This window comes from Melopsittacus undulatus, chromosome 6 (assembly GCF_012275295.1).
Source record: "Melopsittacus undulatus isolate bMelUnd1 chromosome 6, bMelUnd1.mat.Z, whole genome shotgun sequence".
In the NCBI taxonomy this organism is placed as follows: Eukaryota; Metazoa; Chordata; class Aves; order Psittaciformes; family Psittaculidae; genus Melopsittacus; species Melopsittacus undulatus.
This window is the reverse complement of record NC_047532.1, coordinates 35,621,774-35,643,550: the sequence shown is the minus strand read 5'-3', so window position 1 is coordinate 35,643,550 and position 21,777 is coordinate 35,621,774. Positions and strand designations below refer to the sequence as shown.

The window sequence follows — 21,777 nt, the reverse complement described above, 5'->3', positions numbered from 1 at the left end:
TTCAGCAGCAGGCATTTTACATCTGTCAGAAATAATTCAAGGGTGTGGAGTGACTCATTGGGAACTGCATGAATAATCAAGACTTCATTCTCAGTAAGACAAAACCATGAACTTTTGTCTGACATCAGTGGGGAACATGTTCCCCGTGTTAGTGATCATGTTCTGGATAGATGCTAGAAAATATACCTACTGATGCTAGAAAAAAAAATTGATTTTTTTTTTCAGTGAAAACAGACTGACCGTTTTTAAAGTGCAGTTTTGTGTACGCCAAAATAGCATGGATGTAAGACTGCAAAACTCAGATAGAAAATAAAACTGAGACAGCAGGCAAACCTTGCACTGGTGTGTGGCCACAAGAATTTCTGCTGTAATCAGACAAGTGATACCACATCTCAAGGTGTGTCAGTTTCCTGAATCAAAACAGTATTGCAGTAAACCAACAAAAGAAATCCACAGCCTTAAAGCAGGCGTGGGTTGGGATCAGTCCCAGAGAAAAGCCCTTTCCCACCACCAGGTCATTCTTCCCTTGGGAAGGCTTGTGGAGCGCCTCCCTGCAGCAGGATTGCAAACCTTCTTGCAGGCAACTGTGGGAGCTTCTCTGCCCAAACAGCCTGACTCCTGTATGCGTCTCCATCCCTTTTCCTGGTATCTCTCCTGCATGAAGCTCTTTTGCAAAGGGCCTGAATTGAATCTGTCAGCAACATCTTATTTACTATACACAAGTTCTCAAAATACATACCTTAATCTGTCATGACCCTCATATCTAATGGTGAGGACAGGACCTGCATGTGCAGAAAGGTTACCAGAAGAAAATAAGGGTAATTAGTGTGACATCTTTCCCACCCAGAGCCTGAGGACACCTTCTCTACTGTATAAATCTAACAAACTCTTCTTGAGATATCCCTTCTTAGATGTTTTTTTCCCCAAAAGAGAATACCATTTTAATTATGATCAGGTAACATGTTAGGTTAACAGCTCATAAGTCTAATTAATGGACAGAATGAATAGTTTTGAGAAGTAGCTGATGCCAGGTGAACCTTAAAGGATTATACTAAAACTCAAGGTGTAAAATTTGAGACTAGAACAGAAATATGGGAAATGAAATCAGCCTAAGTTGAGTGTTTTAATCTTAGTCAAGGACTCAGGATCATTCCCTTGCCCAGTAAGAAGCAGAGAGATTTGTGTTTCAAAGGAGTGATAGATTAACTATTTCCTTTGCTCTTGGCTAAGGCTAGAAAGTTGCCAACCACTGCTGGTTCCCACTTGCTTCACGGAAATAGGGAGCTTGATTCCCCCCACTCCATCCCCCCGGACTGTAAATCAAGAAACAAAAGGAGCTGTGCTGATTTGAGGTTTTAATGTGCTGTGTAAGAACAATGAGACAGGGAGAGTAGGATCACTTTTTGGCTGGCTTGTGTGAAGGTCCAGGGTCAAGGTGCCCTCCAGGGTCAGGTGCTGTGACCCCAGCTTGTTCTGTCAGAGCTACCAGGTACTGCATCCTCTGGAAGGCAGAGCTGCCTCTGTCACAGAAACTCTGAGAGCTGGAAATATTCACAGCATTTGGGAACTGGAGACTTGGTAAATATAAGAGTGGTAGGAAAAGCTTTATAAGCTGAGAAAAGGCTTGCGAGTTCTGGCCACAGATCAGAGAATAGGCAAAAATGATGGACATTAGCTGGTGTTATGTGTGTAGTAAGGTCTAGAGGTAGTTACTACAGATCAGGTATTCCCAGCACTTATTTTTCTTATGCAAATTGTAAAATACTTCCAAAAAGTACTAGTGAGGCAACAGGATAATCTGTTCTTGAACTCTTCTTGTAAACACAGGGCTAAATTCATCATGACCAAAACTTAGGAGCACTTCATAGGACTAGTTGATCACACATGAATAAGACAGACTGTGAATGGGAGCTCTGAGAGCACAAACCCACGAAGAAGGCATCTCTTGGAGGAGGGCGAGGAGTGCAGAGGCGTGTGCTGGAAGGTGTGGCAGGTATGTGTGAGCTGTTAATGACTGTCCTGGTGACACACAGGTGAAGGAGTCCAAGAGCTGGAGCACAACCCATGCTTTGGTATCAACTGAAGGACTGACCTCCAGCCACAGCAGCTGGTGCAGGTTCCTGACTTGCAAGATATGCAGGCTACCTTGTTGTTTGCCTCGCTGCAAAGCACATCTCTGAAGTATGGGTGGTCAATACTGCACCAAAATTGCTTCCCCTCTGACAAGTCTGGTGCTATTCACTTTATTGCTCCATTGGCTTTCATGGTCAGCCTCAGTGGTCCCACGCTGCTGTGAAGGGCTGCAGCACATTACTGAGAACAGTCACAGCACAGCAGTGGACGTGGTGACTGCAATCAGTGCCTCACACCTGGGAACCAGGCATGCCTTGCCTGGGAAAGAAACCATATTCCTAAGTGGTCTTTCCTAATGCCTGGCAGCTCTCCCACCCAGGCATCACCTGCTCCTCCCACAGAACAAGGGACAGGGATCACGTGGCTGGCAGCTGTGGTCTTGGCCCCATGTCCAACCAGCAGTACATGATCAGGCATGCTACCAGCAAACACTCCCAGATATTCCAGGCAGGAGGCATGCTGCATCCATCTCATCTAGATTTTTGAGATTTTTCCATCCCAAAGACTTGGCTAGGTGGGGATTTTTGGTTTTCTTTTTTTTTTTTTTGGTGTGTGTGGTTTGTTTGTTTGTTTGTTTTGTTTCAGTTTTGGTTTTTTGTTTTTTTCTGCCTGGTAACTTAAAATATTTACTACCAGGCAGTATTTTTGTTTCCTTAAGAAAGGTAGCCAGACTCTGCTACTGACAGCAGACATCTTCAGTGGCTGCGCTGGGTGTCTGCTGGCATTGGTCCTCATCATAAACCCAGGTCTGCCAATGTGGAGGGATCAATTATACAGTGCAAATAGCCTCTTGGGGATGTATTTCCCCCTTGCAGTACCCGTAAGCTCCTGCCCTGCTCTGAGCAGTGTGGTAGTAAGTGGACATGTCAGGAGGAAGGGGAAGCACATGCTGTACTCTCTTCTGGGTGATGCAACAAGGGCTTTTTGTTGGAAGCGTGAGGTATGTGCCAAATGTTATCATTGCCATTCAAAAAAAAAGGGTCACTCTGGCATAGTCATCTATGTTTTAACATCTGGTAATTGTGAAAGCTAAGAAATGCCATCCTGTCCACAATAAGAGGCCATCTCTGAATCATATCCTTCAGCGGATGTGCCAGGAGGAATGCAAAAGAGAGTCTCATGACTATGTATGTCAGTGATAAAGATTCCTGGGAATAAATGAGGGGTCTAGAGGTTCATAGTACTTGTCTTATGAATTCTTTTGTTCGCATTGGTTAATCTTTGGAAAGCTATTGTAACACATCAGGAGAAAAGCACGTTAATCATTCCTTTACAGGAGCTCTGCATATTCCTACCCAAGAAGGAAATGGATATCATCACAGCCATTGTCTGCTGCATCCCTGGCTTTTCTGAGCTGAACAGACTTATGTCAGTTGAGAAGAGTGAAGTTGACCTTTTATGTGGACAGTGCCATAACTCTAAAATTAAACTCTAACTCTTTAAATGTAGGCACTTCGGACTATTCTATTGGTAAAAGCCAGTATATCCTTTGCTGCTGATTTCTTCCAGGTTATCTCATATTTAAATCTGATTGTTGCAAGAGAAGAACAAACCTAGTCAGCCAAAATGGTTACAGGAGGAAGACAGAAATCAATTTAGGAAATATGAATCAGTTGAACTTCACAGAATTCCTGAATAGGGAAGCTGGGGCTCAAAGATAATACAAAAAATCTGTTCAGTACTGGAAACAAGCCAAGTTCTACAGCTCCTAAGTGGCTGTCTAACCGCAACACTTCCCTTCTTCCTCTAACTAAAGATGCTTGCTCATCATTCTTGAAAAAGATGCTACTCTAGTCTTTTTTGTTTGGTAGCAGTGCACATAAACTTTGCTTTGTATGTTACATGTCAGCACAGTCTGTGATATTAGAATGAAGCAAACTAACAACTCCATCATGTATGCTAACAAAGTCCAAAGTAAATTTAATGTTGCAGTTAACGCTACAGAATAATGATTTACTGGTGGGATCTAGTATTTACAATGCTTACAAAATCACCTTCTTTGGTGAAAAAGGGGATTGTAGTGACTGGTTTAAAATTGGCTACTTTTCCTGACCAAACAGCTTTATCCACTGCAGAGTTCATAAAGATTTTCATCACAGTGGGATTAAGGCATTGATTCACATATGACAGTAAATTACATTGAGATGAGTGATGCTGTAACCAGCTCCCATTTCCTGCCTTGACTCTCTTGGATGTTGCTAATCCTGGAAGGAAAATGCTGAACAAGGCTTCTAGCAGCTTCTGATTCAGTGCATTAAAGATTACTAGCACGTATTTCAATATATTGCAATACTAAGAGTTGCCTACTAAGAAATGTGTAAAACTGTAGCAAAAATGAGTACAGGAAAATAAATCAGTAAATTATATTTAATGCTACTATAGCTGTAAAGTTACGTAACTAGACAAAGTTACAGCTTCACCTACAAAAACTGAGCTGACCATCACCAGGCAGGAGTGAGGCCTTGACCTTATGCTAGGTAGTGTGAAAAGATTTGGGGAAAGGTGACACTCCAGAAGCTATCAAGCAGGGTGGATAAGGGTGCTTGGAAAGAGCAGAGGATCACAGGAACCAGGTTCAAAGCAAATCGGAGGAGGTCATTCCTCAAACAGCAGTACTAGCCTTGCAGAATGCTTTGCAAAGGGTATGTGCAAAAACATGCAAAAATTTGTCAGGGACTCAAGGGAAAAATGGACAAGTACATGGAACAGAGCCAGTGGAAATTACAAAAGGGGCCACAACCAGCTCATAAAATCCCCTGAACTTAAAATATTAAAGGCTGGGAAGTTAGAAAGGGAAAAACAATAGATATGTTTGCCATTTTCTTACAGTTTTGTAGGTGTCTGCTTGCAGCTGAGTAGGGGGAGAGGACACTGGACTAACAGGAGCCCTGGTCCACCAGACTATAAAGTGTGTTTTTCCTGAGGCTTTTGTGTGTCCCATCAGTCTGTTCTTGCTTTAGGGACGGCAGGCTCGAAGACAGTGGTGTGGAAGGCAGCCTGTGGTCATAAGAGCTTTGGGCATGCAGTTCAGTCTGCCACTGCACATGAATCATCATCTGACCACACCATGGTAGATTTACTAAGGAACTGAATAGCATCCATCACAAGTCAGTATAACAGTCCTCCCTCCGCCTGCACGTCTTCAGTGCAGGGAATTGGCCAGCAGCAATCCTGTATTCCATTTACCAGCCTCATGCTCTATAATTATAGAGAAACCAGGAAAGAAAAACAAGACTGATCTCTAGCAGGGACCCAGTGAGGCTCAGGCAGAAAAAAATGTCTCTGGGTTGGGTTCAAAGTAGCATGAAGAAGGAAGAAGCATGTTAGAGCCAGTCAGCTCTTCATCACGTGGCCTTGCAGTTGCTCATAGCTACAGTTGCTACCCCAGAACTAAACCTCTAAGCACACAGACACTGAAATGTATCCAATCTCTAGGCCTTCCGCCTGCAGAAATGTAGCTAAGACTGCTAAGAGCATGATAAATCTCTGACATGCACTGAAGATTCAGGCAGCCTACCCCTTCCACTGTGGCTTGCTTTTTTTCTAATTATGTGTTGCTATTTTCCTTCTGATAATTGTTTCAAAACACTTCTCTGAAAAAGGGATGTGGTGCTGGTTGTGGATTATTTAGAGCCACTGTACTGAGAGTCTGTGTAAACAAGCAGGGAGACAGATCTGCTTTCATATGGTGACTAGCATTGTGGGTCCCTGGTCTCAGGAATAGCATCAGAAGACATCCCGCTGAACAGCATCTTTATTTAAGCAGTGACTGCCTTAGCACATTGAGTTCACGTCTGTACCTTCACTGGATGTTACTGTGTTCTGGTATTCTGTGTGTTTTTCATTATAGTTTCACAAGGTTATAACTGGAGATTCAGCTGTCCCCTAATGGCATAGATTTTAGCTGATGACAGTCACACAGTGACCATTCTCCTGCCTGGTGCAATGCACACAAAATTCTGCTAAAAGGTTCTATGGTGTGTGAAGAAAACACTAGATATTTTGATTCATAATTGTCTCTGTTTAAATATTATCTTGGAAATTCAGGCATGAGATTGATTGTTTGGAAGATGTCAGGAAAACCCTCATATTTTAGGTGTGAGTCACTTTTCTGGGTTTTGTCTAGCAAAGAGGTAGTGTGGTTCAATGGACTTTTCCCCCTGTAGCCTGAGGTGATAGTGGTGTCACTTCAAGCATAAGCAGCAAGATAGCAGGGCTATGAAAGCCTCCAAGCCTGGAGTGTAACCTGTGTAAGATAGAGCAGCACAGCTCTGCACTCCCTGAAACTGCCGAATCTGCTGCAATAGCCTATGGCTTTCCTCGGTACAGGGGCTGCCTGACTGAAGACCCTCACAAACTGATCATCCAGAGGACTTGTGACAATCTTTCATCTCTCTGGTACGTATTACTCATCAATCTAAAACTTACCTTTATTCTCATTATCACCTTATTATTCTTACTTGCATGGATATACTATTTTTCCCCTTCCAACTATATTTCTTTAAGGTACCTCAACTGTAATTCCATAATTGCTCTAAAAAAAGTCTGTAAAATCTCTTTTCTACCAAACGGTTTTGTCTATGGGGTATTTTAAGTTGCATTCCTAAGAATTTCTTTTACAAATGTTAAAAAAATCTAAAAGCTGACTGAATTCTGCACTTCATATGTGCAAGGCAATATAGACTGGCATAGACTAAATGCTGGGCAAGCTCAGCCCTCTCTCCAAGTAGAGCAGCTCATCCTCATTTTGGTGGGATCCAAGCCTCTCACATCTTGTCTGTGCCGCGAGGTGGCAGTGGGGCTGGGGGACAGTGGGAAGATGTGGCACAGTTGCTCCAGGAGTGATGAGTGAATGGGCAGTCCTGTCTTGTCTCACACAGGTTTCCATTCTCAGCCACAGTTTCTAATTGAAGTCCTGGGGCATCAGAGGAATTTGCTAAAAGGGCTCAGTGAGGCTTTTACCCTTCACAGACAGCATCTTCATCCAGATGTTCCTCTGCTGGGACCTGATCCTTATGGTAGTGCAAGTGTTGATAGCAACCCTCTACTGAGTCTTTTACTTAGGACTGGCTGTCCCTGATTTCCTCAGAAAATGCCTTTAGACTTACCACACTGTGCCAGCTTCATAGGTGCCACCCAGGTATGTTTCCGTGTAGGGTAAGCCAAAACACACCACAAGGATGATACCAGAGGGAAGCAATGAAAAGAAATATTCAGAGATGGGAGCTGAAGGAGAAGGGGAAAAGCTGGGTGGGTCAGGAGCACCTTTGTCATGGAGGCCTTCCACCAGCACCAGAAAGCAGCAGCAGGAGCTCGCACTGCCTCGGCAGGGGCATGGGGCAGGGGTCCTATAGGCTTGAGGTGATGACGAGGAGGCTGGTGCCAAAATGGGTAGGTGCTGTGCGAAAGGTGAACCTGTCTTGTACAAGGCAATGGCAAGAGTTTCTTGCGAGGCAATTGGCATCGCCATCACCTGTCCTGAGGAGCTGTGGTGGAGGTGGCATCTTCTTGGCATCTCCTGCACTGCCAGCAGGAACAAGTGCCCTGGGGAAGGGAGACAGGCTCAGAGCATGCCTCCTCCCATGGCCATGCATGAGGAGTGCTGAAAGCAATTATTGATCTAAACAGAACAAAAAGTAGCTGTCTACCATCGATACTAAGAATATTTTTCCAGCTGTTCAGAGGGCTGCCAGGTTAATTCAAGAAGGCACAGAGTTTATTTCTAAACCTGGTGTACTTCCATGTCATAATATATAATAATTATATACCGATTTTACACATAGCTGTTAATTTTAAGTTGTGCTGAAGCCACACATGGTTAATGGTGGGGTGAGGCAGCTGGGCGCTTGCTCCAGGAGGAGGAGAAGGCTGGTAGTGCGGGGAGGGCTTGGGGCATGGAGCCAGGCCTGGCGCTATCTCAGCTGTCACCATGAACTCTTCAACCCTCACAGACGTTAACCAGCTTCATGTTTGTCCCCTCTGTCACAGACTCCCAAAAATTCTGGTAGCGCAGGGCTGCTGCCAAGCTGGAAGCTGGGTCCTGTGGCTGAGCCCCATTCACCTGAGCCCAGCTCACTACCCAAGTGCTGCAAACTAATGCTACTGCTGGCCTCTCTGGCCTGGCAGTGGGCTTGGCAGAGCTGAGCAGGTCTCAGCCCTCTCCAAGGGCCAGACTATAGGCTGGTGCTATATGCAAGGGTGATCTAGAACAGGATGGGTTCAACTCTGCTTGAAGCACCAAGCCTCACCAGGAGGCTGGGTAGGGTGCCCTACAAGGCCTTACAGTGTCTGAGCACCACTCATGAGGGGGTAGCTTCAGGGCCAAGACTGTGCCCACCCAGCCCCATCAACTGTGGGCTGGGAGTGGGTGCCCACCATGTCCAGAGAGCTCTCCTGGACTTCAGCAGGCATTGAGTGTGTGCAAAAGGACTAAGCAAAATAAGCCATAGGGTTTCTCCATCCCCACATTCATGAGGCCTAGTCACTTCTTCATCTTGCTTTGTCCATGTGGTATTTAAAGGCCTATATTTTAAGCCCACTAGTCCTCCCAGGAGAGCATTATGGGCTGGCTAGACATTATGTGGTTGTCTGCAATGCCACAAGGACCTGAGCTGCACTCTCCTCCACTACAAAGCCCCTGTACAATGCTGCTTTTGGTAGCATACAGAGCACAGACTGCTGCTGGCGTCTGGTGTCTGCTCAGCTTTACTTTGAGGTGTTTAAACTTAGCTAACTGGCTTTTTTAGGTCCATATGCATAGCTCAGGTGGTCACCTATGGCAATATGTCTATCCACAGATTCTAGTTGCTTTCAGGGAACAACCTTCTCTAAACATAATTAGGGCTATTTAAGTAGCTGTTCACAATTACCTCCTGGTTCACACAAAACACCACATACTCCCTCATTGAGCAATAACTCCTGAAGATACGAGGGTGAAAATTCAGAGGCAACTTGCTTTTGAGTGCCTCAAAGATTTTGATGATCCTGCTGTAAATGGATGTTTACTTTTGAAGAGCTGCACACCTACCATACTCTGCCATTATACTCTGTCAGAATTCAAACCTGTAAATCATGATCATCCCCTACCCTGCAGTACCAGCTGTACAGCAAGAAGGAGGCAGCTCAGCATGCTGCAAGTGTGTGGCTCCAACCATTCATACAGGGATTCATGCTCTGGGACTGGGGTGGCTCTCATCCCATTGCCATTGCTGCAGTGTTAAAGGGTGCACTGACACATGCATTGCACAAATGAGACTTGACACTGAGATAGACATGGAAGGTTAATGCTGACAGTTTCTTCCATGTTTCACTGCTGCCTGGACTCCTCACATTTTTTTTCTGCAAGTTGCCTGCATGTGGTTTCAGTGGAGAAGCTCTTCAGCTTTCAACCTTCTTCCTGCCCTAAGTAATCTCATTTCTGGGGTTCCAGTAAGGCCATCATGCTAAATGGATTATAAAACTTACTTGCTCTTTGGCTCAACAGGAATAATGTTGCCCCTGTAAGAGCTCACGGCAGTTCGAGCGACATTATCTTGGGCCTATGCAAGTGTTGGTCACCAGAACCCGGCCCCAGATTCAGGCCCAGAGCATGCTGAGCTATCAAATCATCTGGAATAAGAGTCTCATTTTCTGAGCAGTGCAATTTTCTCAACAATGATGTTATCTTTGTTCCTCTGTTTCTGGCAGCAGAGCTGCTCACACATGATATTAGCAGATGGCAGAAGACGTACGTGGAATTTGCTCTCAGAACATTTCTTCCATTCTTCCTCCACGACCTAAGACGAGCAAATTCAAGCTAAAAGCATGTACTGACTACAGCCCTTTTCCAAACAGAGCTAAAAGCAGACTCCAGTAAAAACCTCTCAAATATTTCAGTGTCTCTGCCATAGTATAATTACTCAGCACATATCCTTAGTCAGAAATGCAGGGTATTTCTGTAAAGCCATATACTCCTCAGTGCCCTTATGTCAGCTGCTTTTAGGGATCAGCTGTTAACAAGGAGCAGGTACTGCAGGAAGGCTGAAAGCTTCCACGCTGTCTCTCTGGTAAGTTAAGGCATCCATCTGTGGCCACTGCTAATTGTCATAGTTTTGTCAGAGCTTGGGGCACTTGGTTTAGACCAAGCTGAACACATAAATTTAAGGATCAGGCAAACAATTGCCAGAACAGGCATAAATTCAGGAGCATGGACATGTGCACATTGTTCAGCCTCCAAGCGAAGGAAGCATGAGCCCGTATTTATGCTACAATGACCAAAACTAAACTGGCCTTCCAGTGGAGCTGCTGTCAGAGGGAGTCTGGAAGTTGTAACCATGTGCTTGAGCACTTTCCTGAATCACCACTCACTTTTGATCTGGATGTCTTGCCTAGGAAAATAAATGGCTTTTTATAAAATCTTCTTATTCAGGGATTCTTCTTCTATTTAAAGCACACAATTTTTTTCCTGCCTCCCTAAACTGAGGCAAATCCTCCTCAGAGTTGTTCCTGAACTTGATGGAAAACAAGCAGAAAGACCACTGCTTTGAGACTGCCTCAACCTGCAGACCTTACATGAGCACTTATTTTTCATCTATTTTGATTTGTCCCTGAAGGACGATTTTACTCCATGAGCTTGTGCTGTAAAACAACAGAACATTTCCAAAGTCCCAAAATTCTGTGGAAACACTAACGGTTGGAATCCAAAATTAAACTTGGCGTGTTGACCCCACGTAGTGCCAAGTGGAGTCATCTCATGACAACAAGAAAGGTGTGATAGTTCCAGCCTTTTTGGATAGTTGTGCTCAGATGGCCGCTCCACAGTTCACTGTGTTTCTGCTCACCTGCCACCACAGACTTTTGCTTCCCATGGAGGCTTCACTCACAGCCATGAAGTGCCTCCTGCAGGTTGGTGCCTCAGCCTACAAGCAACATCCTCTTGCCCAGTGACCACAGGTTAGATAGAGCTCATCTATCTAATCAGATTAGATCAGGGATCTAATTAAGACTCTGCCTGGAGGGCCTTGTGTCCCACACCTTGCTCACTCCAGTCATGCCTCAGTACTAAGGCAAGAAACTGTGCAGCACACAGCCTCTGACTGTGGATGCTCCACCTGGCACCACAGCATTGCTGAGAGCATCACTGCCACAGGGTGTGGAAGTCCCAGGCAAAGTCACCAGTAGCCCTGGGGCAGCACCAAGGGTATTGCTGCTGCCTCCAGCCCTGTGGACAGCTTCAATAGCTGTGCAAAGCAGTGTCTGCTGTGGTGACTGATTCCTTTCTCTGGAGAGTGCAAACCAGTTGTGCCCAGAAGTCCTTGGCCTTCTCAGCCACGGAAGAAATGGGATCCCAGGTTTTCCCGTGTTGCAGCTGAGCACTGCGGGTACCAGGTTAACAAGCCACAGCATAACCCTACTGCTGCAGGTCTGCAGCACCAGGCTGTCTCACCCCAGCAGAGAGATGCAGAGAAGAGCCAGGAGCATGAGTCCCAACAGGAACAGGGCTGGGCAACTCAGGGCACACCACGCCATGTGCTGGCCGCTGCAGGAGCCATGCTGGCAGGTGCTATGTTCACAGGGCAACTTTACACTGATCTGCAGTTCCAAGTGCCAGTGCCATGCCTTGGAGTATGAGCCCACTTGTCCTTAGTGAACCATGGTTAAAATACTCAGAAAAATTCAACCATCAGATACACACTGTGGCACATAGTGGGACACAGTCAAAACTTGTCTTCAAAGGACTTCTCAGGCAGAACAGGCTACAATGCCCTATGGATACTGGAAGTTACTGCTCTTTTGCAACACAAGGTTGAAAGATGGCAGTATTCAAAACCTCTTTTTGCTACCTGTCTGCATGTAGAGTTTCAATTTTCAAGCCACTACTCCAAATGTGAAATCTGAATATTTTATTTACATAAAGATACTTGATCAAATAATGAAAGACTGCTTCAGTGGCACAATTATCATCATGTTGATGCTCTTGTCTTTCTACCCTGTCTTAGAGAATTTGTTCCTTTTGTCCAGTAATGCAGATAGGAGGGGTACTGACTGCTTGCTTTTGTTCATGAAAGTCTATAGGTCCCAATTATTTAAAATAATTTTCTTCCATACAGATGTACTTATCACACACTATAATCTCTCATCAAAGATGGAAATCCAGTTCCCCAGGTTCACAAAGTCTTCCCATTTTGAGGAGCTGCTGTTTTCACGTTGCACAAAGGCCTGTATCTCTGCATAGCCATGCAATTCTGCTGGCAGTTCAGAGCAGAGGGGCAGCATTTAAAATGCTGCTTTGTGTTTCTGCCAATACTAAACTATTGAAGTCATACTTTTATATGCACCTGGTTATATCTTCCACTGAAAAGAGTGCATGGCAGAGGCACTTTTGTGCCAAACATAGAATTTATTTCCTTAAATAAAAAGTATTTTGCCTGGAGCCTAATAGCGATTGCAGCCTTAGATAACTCGCTCACTTTGTTCCAGTGTCAGAAGCATGCAGTGGAAAGAGCTGGAACTCTGCAGAGGCTGGACTGTGGGTGAACGCTGGCAGCCAAGTGACCTCCTGTGTGCAGGACAACCAAGGGCAGAAGGAAAGAAAGGCACTGGGGGAAAATAAGGTGAGGTTTTGTTATATTTTTGTTGTACTTGTGGGAAAAAAAGAATTTTCCACCTGGGTAAGAAAGCAGAGTATGATGTATTCTACAATTCCTACCCAACTCCATGAAACAGCTTACATCCAGTGCTGTTGATACCTCAGATCTCTCATATGTTACTTTCTTTTGAAGCTCAATGCCAAAAAGCTGCTTGGAGTTGGTTACACTTACCTGCCCTTTCCTTCCGGTGAAGTAAACACTATCAGTAGAATTCCCTGGAATATTTCTCTCCTTCCTGAAGTTTCTTTACTCATTTGCCCTCCTCCGTATAATCAGACCCCTTTTCTCACATGGGTGAACCTAGAAAATAATTTAGAGTGGGAACCACATGAACCAGCTCAGTGAACATCAGGTAATTGTGTCTTAGAGGCCTTTTTGAAGGTCAAATATTTCTGGGCAATTTTTCCAGCTACTTTTGTTGTTAAATGAAAGCCCAGGAAAAGAACAAGGTGGCTTTGTAAAAGTCTCTAACTCACTGGCCCCATGAACCTGCCTGTCCCATATCCTTGCATGATTTCCTTCTACATTTTCTTTCCAAGACACCCATTTTCACAAGTCACCTGCTTATACAAAATTTGTACTGCTCACTATTGCCCTGAGAACTGATGAGATTTTCAAACACACTTCTTAGTAGATTCTTACACTTTTAAGTCACTTCTTAGATTTCTCAAAAAAAAGCTTACTTTTCATTTGTGTCATGATACGAAAAACAACCTAAAAATAATTTCTGACACACAGACAGATACACAGACAGGCAAACAGGAGTGCTTGCGAACCTGAACACCTGTGATTTTCGCTTCTGCGTGATTTCTCTGATGTTAAGGGTTATAGGTGATTCCACTCTGCAGCTTTTTCTTTCAGACATTGTAAATTTGAGTATTACCACTATCAAACTAATGAACTTTGTGATAATAAATATGAAACTAAGACACTTATTTAAATGAACTGACAAGTGTTACAGCCACAAGATGGTCACATAATCCTAACTTCATACAAAACTAGACAAAGAACATCAAATAAAATCAAAGAAACTTTACATTCTACTTTCATATGTGCAGTTTCAACTACAGAACTAAATAACTGTTTTATACTAAAAATGGAAGCACAGGGCAGCTTTGCTAGATAAAATTTCTATTTTAGGAGAGATTTTAATTTAATAAACTGAACTTGTTTTCTGAAAAACAACTTGTAATCGAGAACACAACAATGCCACTAGGCTGTAAATTCATTAAAGCAAAAGCTTTTTTAAATTACTAAACCTAGCACAAAGAGGCCCTGGTTTGTCCTCTTAGGAATGTAGTACCAATAAATAACAATGCAGTGAGTTCCCAATCCCAAATTCTTTACTGTTGCTCCAGACACTACAAAAGTTATGCAGAGTTTGCATTTCACAGGATTCCTTTCCTGCATGTAACTGTGAATGTGCACAAGTATTTCAAGACTTTGGACAGCAATCATTACACAGACCCAAATATGATGGCAGTTCTGCTCAGATACATGCATAGAGATACAGGTGAATTGGCAAGTATATGTTGAAATTGGCTTGTTTTAATTAAGGAAAACATGAAAACTGACAAATATATTTAACAAAGTAATTTTAATGCAATGCAAGTGCATTTACTGCTAACCCCCAGTACAGCTGCACTGGGGAGCACGGTGGCTGCTGCAGATCAACCAAGAAGAGCTGCACACTGTGCCCTGCACCAGAAGCACTCTATGACAGCTGAGCTCCACCTTCCACTGGGCACTGAACCCCAACTGGCAAAATCCCTTTTCCCCTTGTGGACTCATTCCCCATGGATGCAGTGCTGGGGGACATAGGACCATTCACCTGACCCTCTCCACTGTTCCTCCAGAAGTCTCCCACCTCCCCTGTGTCTGCTGCAATGAGGTCCACATCCTCCTGGCAAGGCTAGCCTTATCCTACTCAGCCCAGTCACTGTTTTGGACCCACTGTCCCCAGTGTGGTGGTCCACTCCCGCCAGAAAGTTAAAACTGTGTTTAAAATACATAAATACAAGAAAAACTCCATACTCCATTTAAAGATTAAGCTCAGGCCCCTGTGCTTGATTTGCTCACAAGAGCTTTTGCAAGAATTAACAAAAAATAACAAAGCTGCAAGAATGTCCTCACAAGCTAGTAAAGAAAAGGAAAGCAGTTACTGCCTCATTACAACGCATCTGGATTAGGCTGAGTGACGCCAAGCTCTGGATGAGGCCAAATGAAGCCCAGCTCTAGGAGCTGTCAGAGCTGTTTGCCTCATTGATGGCTCACACAAAAGCTCTTCTAAAGCTTTATCCCAAAGGAATGCAGCGTCCAGCAAGGACTGATAGTGATCGGAGTGAAGTCCAGCAGGCTTGTGCTCCCAAGGAACAATGGGCTTTAACTGAATGCTGGGAAAAAGTCCCTCACCAGTACAGCAAGGGCAGAGCCCAGCAAGGGGACTGATACTGTTGGCTGAGAGACAGAAAATGAAAAGAGCAGATTCAAGGTTGGAAGAAATCTCTTCAGTAGCAACACGCTATTGACCAAGAATTAAACTACTCATTTCACCATGTTTTCTTAGGGGATGCTTCTGAGGGACCTCTGAAGCATAAGGAGCATTGACACCTCTCCTCTGAAACTCCATGAGGCTTTCTGTGTGCTCCAGATGATTAATGCTGGCTAGTATCCATGTGGCTAAGTGCTCAGCAAAAGTTACTTGCTGTCATCCAAACCTGCTGTTGCTGCTCTTCCTGGGTGTGGAGTCATCAAGGTGTCTTACCAACCATACTGGGCAAAGTAGTCATCTGCCACACACCTCATCAAATCTAGAAAACCAGCATTTTTTTGCTACTGTTGCTCCAGATCTGGGTTGAAGATAAAACTCACTGGTTCTCAGGGCATTTGAAGCTTGCTAGGGATATTTGCTGGTTTTGGAGTAGCTGTCAGGGACAAAATGACTGGAAAAACTCAAGGATATCCTTTGAAGCCATGTACCAAAAAAAAGCAAATCAAGATAAAGTGTAGCAGTGCACTGCTCCTTCCTTCTCCTGCCTATGGCCTCGGACTATGGAGAGCTGTTGATTATTTCTAGAGCTTCCACAAAAAGTAACTTTTACAAGCTGTCATTACTGCACAAAGATCTGCACCTCTACTGGGAAAATGCTGCACAAATCGTGATTAAAGTGACTCCTCTGTGTGGAGCTCTTCCGGAGAACACAGACAGCCTCAGGCTTCAGAAGCTGTTGAAGACACAGGGACACAATTTGTCCGAGTTTTATCCAGCCCAACAGTGTGTCCAATAGCTGTCATTATCAGCTCCTCAGGGAAAGGCAACTGAAGTACTTGGGGCTGACTGTATCATTTGAACCACATTCTTGCAGGCTCTTTCAAAGATTGCTAGTAGAGGCATCAGATCTCAAAATCATTTCCAATCTTATGGAAAGGATTTGCTATTCCAAACATTTTGCCAACCATAAAGAAACAGAAACGATAATTACACAAACACAGTTCTCAAATAGATTGCTTGGTAAAAGAGTTTGACATTAATCAGTAGGTCAATGGATTACCTCTGAAGCCTTTCACAAGGCTTAGCTACACCTGCTGACTTCCCTTTCTCAGCCTCAGTGCTGACTTACAAAGATTCACACAGCAGTTAGTTGAGTGGTGCAAGCTTCACATTCTTCTAGAACTCTTGAGCAAGAAAAAACTAGGTTTTGGAGGTTTGTTATTCAGCTTACTGATTCATTGCTCCTTGGCTGACAGCTGAAGTGGAGATGGATCCTCCTGCTCACCTGATGAAGTGTGCTCCTCCTGAGAGATGGTCCTCTCTGGATGTCTCCACAGGAGGCTCAGCCACTGGGATCCATGGCATTTCAGAGCTGTGCCTCCCCTGGCACTCCTTCTGCACTGCAGCCATCATCTGGGCTGCTCAGTGGTGCACACAGCTAAGCTGCTCCCTGCACATGTGCTGGCTGAAGCAATCAGCATCAGCTCAAAAACAGTTTCTGGGAAGCCCCATCTGAGACATTTAAGGAAAAGACTTAATTAGGTAGCTTTCATAGACACAAAAATAATGCTACAGATACCAACATATGGGTGACCCATCTTGCCCCACGCAATAGTCACAGTAAGTAAGCTACTTTGCATGGCTGGGAAGATCTTTGGGTGCCAAAATAGATGGTGGATGAGCTAGAACTGCTCAACTTCATAAAGGGGCTGTAGGTGAGAGAGTCTGAGGCAGAATGAGACATTTTCAGGGTGCTTTTGTCAATAGGCATGTTCCAAGGAAAGGGACCTGGTGCTCCTAGGCTGAGGGAGTGCTGAAGATACTTGTCTAGCAGTATTAGGAGGGAAGCTCAAGAAATGCCCACTAAACCTGGTCCTCCTCTTTTGTCATTGACATTGGGCTTGCCACACAATGCTGCAGCCAACTTCCTTTCTCCCCCTGCTTTTGTTGCTTGGCTGTGGCAGGGAACACAGGAAAAATTACATTTGTGGGCTGCACAGTACCTTTTGCAGTTGCAGGAAGAATCACCAGACTTCTCCCATGGTGAGTGGGATAGGAAAACCCTAGCTGAGGTAGGTTTGTATGAGATGGAGTGTCCCCCAAGTGACAGTAACACACAGTGCAGCACACTTGCCAGCTTTAAGTAGTGCCCTGACGCATATGGCTACAAGCTGTGGGAAGAAGAAACCACCCAGGCATGCACTGCACACTGCTCACTGTCATTCACAGTGAGCAGTGTGCACATTCACATTATCCTCCACTCGTAACATTCCACAGGAATACAAGCTCTTTAAGAAACAAGAAAAAGTATGTTAATTCTAATTATTTCTAATACTATAGCCGTCCATCACATGCACACACACAGAGTTTTCTCTGCTGAACTACAAACATAACATCTTTCAATCAGTCCTTTCTGCATGGTTAGAAAGGTTAAAAAGGTTAAAAACCTGCTGTTTGGTGTACCGTACTCTCTTTCCTGCATGTTCACTTTGATTTCTTGATGCAAGTCAAGGTGCACTCCCATTGCATTTATCTTGTACATGTGTTTGGATGAAATATTTCATAACATGTACATGGAGATCTACTCTGAGTACATATGAAATTTTATAATTACAAGAAATAGAGACCAAACCATTTCAGTATTCAGAGACTACAAACATGTTTGTTCCCATTAACAGCAGTCTAAAACTTTAAAATACACTGTCTAACATTTGCAGTGCTTATATAACATATATTTGGCATCTATTAAATACACACTGCCCTTTAAAATAACTTCTGGTTACTGTATGTATTAGCAAACTGCATTAAACCACATAATTTGAAAAATGCTGGGACTAAAAAAATGTCTGTATCAGCACTGTTACAAGAGTATGGCATCTAGACACTAGATATAAGCTTGTATTCTTTCCTCCCACAAAACATCATTTTGTACATTACTTAGTTGTCTGAGGTTGCAAAGTAGCCCAAGCTTGAGGAGGTGCAGTGGCATCTGCTCTGGGTGCACCGAAGCAAGCAAGCAGCTCAGCATAACCCAGCGGCTGGGATGGTTTTGGCAGGCAGGACAGGAACCAGTTTTTAGTAGGGGCAGACCTCTCCCTCTAACAGCAACCATGAACTGGCACCATCTGGCAAACATGTGTTCCCTATATAAGTATGGATATCTTTAATGAATGAAACATTGATTTCTTCTGCTGATGAGGATGCCAGTTCTATTTAATATCAGTTAATGAGATTAACTGATATTAGAGAAGCAGCTAAAATAATGAATGATTTTAGCTGCTTCTTTATGGAAGGAGCACAAAGGAACAAGCTGACTGAAGATGGAGAGCTCCTGTAGGAAGAGCTGCAGCAGACCCCCGAGAATTACTGCTGACCAGAGAACCTGGCTCAGAGTGGAAAGAGAGAGTATTAATTAGGATTAAAGGGAAGTAACTGGCTTAACATAATATGACAGCTGTGCCAAAGAGAATGTCATATTTTCTAGCTGCAATCCCTACTGTCAGATCTCTCTGTTAAATTTTGGGTACTGGCCAAATCATGCTGGCTGCAGGATATTCTCTGTTACTGTAAGTCACTGGAGAGAAGCAGAATTGTCTATATTTAGGCCACCACATCCCTTGTATTAATCTTTATTCCCTCTTTGTTTTACTATTCTGCTTTCTAATTTTACCTTGCATATTCTGCAGCAGGTCTGGACACCTGAAGAAGGCAGGTCATTCATTCTCCAGAAAAATCGATGGCCATGCCTGTGGTTTGTTTTATATCTACTTCTTTCTTCCTTTCTTCATGTATGGGTTTTCTTATAATGCAGACTAGAAAATATACTCCAACAACAAAACAGCAGACCTGAAATGAAAAGCAAAGGATAAATCACATGCCAGCAGCAGAAAAGAACAAAAGGGGTAATATGTTCAGTGCTGTTTTGCCTAGAATTTCAGTTGCATCTGTGCTTAAGATTACCAAGGTACATTTGAAAAAGAAAGTAAAGGATTTGTGAATGACAGACACAAATCATAACAGCACAGTTGCCAGAGAGAGACAAGCAATACTTGCTGCATACCTTCATTCTCCATCAGTCAGGCTCTCTGCCATACTTACAGTCAATGGTACCATATTCAGCCAGGAAAATGGCTCACTCAATAAAAAGGGCGGTAAAATTTGGCAGCACATAAATAAGACAGTCATATACTTCTCTGTGCTATTTCTGAACATGTGCTCTTTACATGACTTGAAACAAGGGCTAATAGGAAAATTGTAATTTTCCATTAATATGACCTTCAGGAGTGTTTGTATTATTCATGAATCTGAACAAAAGTCCACAGGACCCCCTCCAGGTACTTTTCTTCTGAAGGGACTAAGCCTGGCTGGCTGCCCCCTCCCTGAAATGATGGAACAGCTCAGGTGCTGCAGGGCACAGGGTGCTTTGCTCTTGCTCTGCATGTTGCTGCTGGAGCACTTGTGCCCTGGGCCTGACCATTCACCCTGCTTCAGTTCTCCAGGTCTCCTCAGAAGGAACCTGATCTGAGCAAAACATTTTACACTTCTCCAGCTCTCCTGGTTTGTGAACTCAAACACAGTAGCGACATACATGCCACTCTTCCCTACCATCCTTGGGAGAGCAGGCAGCACCAGGAAAACTCTCTTCAGTTTGTCTTGATCCCTTTCTGCTTTCCATGGGGGTAGGGAGAGCAAGAAAAAGAGGTTAATTCGGAGGAAGAACAGCTGTGAGAGCAGTCCTGAAGCCATCTCCCCTTGCAGACAGCATGTGGATCTGTGCTGTTCACCCACCTTCCCTGGCACTGTCCTGGGATGTTCCTCCAACAGTGTCCTGTGGGCAGATTTGCACTGAGGACCTGGAACAGGCTGCTGCTGCTCCCAGGGAGCTGCCTGCCATACACATATATCCAGTAAGGAGTGGTATTTTGTCCACTATCTTTCTTCACCATTTCTTATTTTCCCAGCCATTGCTTCTGGACACACACTGCAGGGACAGAAAGCCAGCAGAGGTCTGCAGAGGGGAAAATGCCCTTGCCAACTGTGATCAGTAGTCTCAGAGCCCTTTCCCTGGGGAATGTTTCTGCAGGATGTGCTTTGGAACAAACTTCGTGTGGCTTCAAGCAATATAGATCAAAGTGATATTCTTCTCTAAGAAGAAAAACACTAACCAACAGTGATGGTTTTCTCAAAGTAATAAAGGTACAAAGAGGAGCATAGGTTAAGGGAAAGGAAGAAATATCTTCGGAAAAAAGCTCCAGGGCTGCTGGCAATATAAAATGTACAATCGTGAACCTGGTCAGTGCACAAACAAACTGTACCCTGGAAAGGCAAAATATGAAAGAGAGAGAATATGTTAAGAAGCATCTCTGAGCATTAGCGGAGCCTACTCCTACCAGGAACTGCCAGCAGCACCAGGCAGGTAACTTGTCTGCTCATCCACCCCAATAGACAAGGAAAAAAAAAAGAAAAGAATAGCGCATTTTCCCAGGAGCGAGGAGCAGCAGTGTAGAAAACTTAGGACCGTGTAAAATCAGCAGTGTTCTGCGGGTGTATAATCTTCCCTCCCAGTGCTGAAGGGACATGGGTCCTCCTTGCCCAGCCATGTCTACAGATAGATTTAGAACACCTCTGTCATCTGCCTGCACAAGTCATGCATTCCAGCTGAGGATTTATTTTAGACACCTGGCACTCTCTCCAGAGAGAAGTGAATTATTGCATGGGGCATGCACAGTGGGACAGCAGTACTGGACACCGAGATGCCTGTATCCTTTCCAGCTGCCTTGCTCCCTGAGCTGAAATCAAGAGCCTTGATTTGACTCTGGGCTGAGCAAATCACCATAGGAGATGTGCAGAACGACTCCAGTGCTGAATAGTACCAGACAAAATGAGGCAATGAGAAGAGGTAGTGACATGCAGGACAGAAGGGGGATAGTATGGGCAGGGTGGGGAGAGAAATTATTTCAGAGCTGGAGCTAATTTTGTAGAATCTGGCTGTTAAACAAAGAACCACAGTGTTTTTAAAATTCTGCTTATTGAATTAAGTCACTCTCCTGCCAACTGGATTACTTCAGCTGGCTGAACAACCTGACACCTCTTTTTAGAAAAGAATTTACTAACATGACCAACTCAGTGTGACAGCATACCTAATCATCTCCTTTGCTGCGCTCTCGGGGAAAAGCAGGAACTACAGCTGAAAACAAAGCCCTTTTATGGGAAACTTCCACAGAATTCAGAAAAGACTTGAAATAGAAATTAAAAGAAAACTCAAAGCATTTCTGTTTTGAAGCCTAATAGAATCAAGGATTGGTACTTACATTCTAGCACCTTTATGGATTTGTATAATGTACAAAACATATATTCCTTTGCATTAAAATTTAAAAAGAAGAAATAATTTGATTATTACATACTAATAGATGCTTTCGGAGCATGAGATTTCACTTTAGCTTCTGAGAAAGTTGTTTATAGGAATACTCAAAATCAGCCTCTGCAGTCAGGTAAACAGCCTCCCTTCACCCTCTGTGTTAGCAA

At 44.0% G+C, this 21,777-nt stretch overlaps 1 long non-coding RNA gene across 1 annotated transcript; it reads right to left on the bottom strand.

The window, feature by feature from the left end:
- Positions 1-12,107: 12,107 nt before the first annotated feature.
- On the bottom strand, positions 12,108-18,469 carry LOC115947578 (uncharacterized). Its single transcript, XR_004081477.2, has 3 exons — positions 16,538-18,469; positions 12,933-13,061; positions 12,108-12,710 (listed from the first exon to the last, which is right to left on the bottom strand). It is a non-coding gene; the product is annotated as an uncharacterized lncRNA (long non-coding RNA).
- Positions 18,470-21,777: the final 3,308 nt, after the last annotated feature.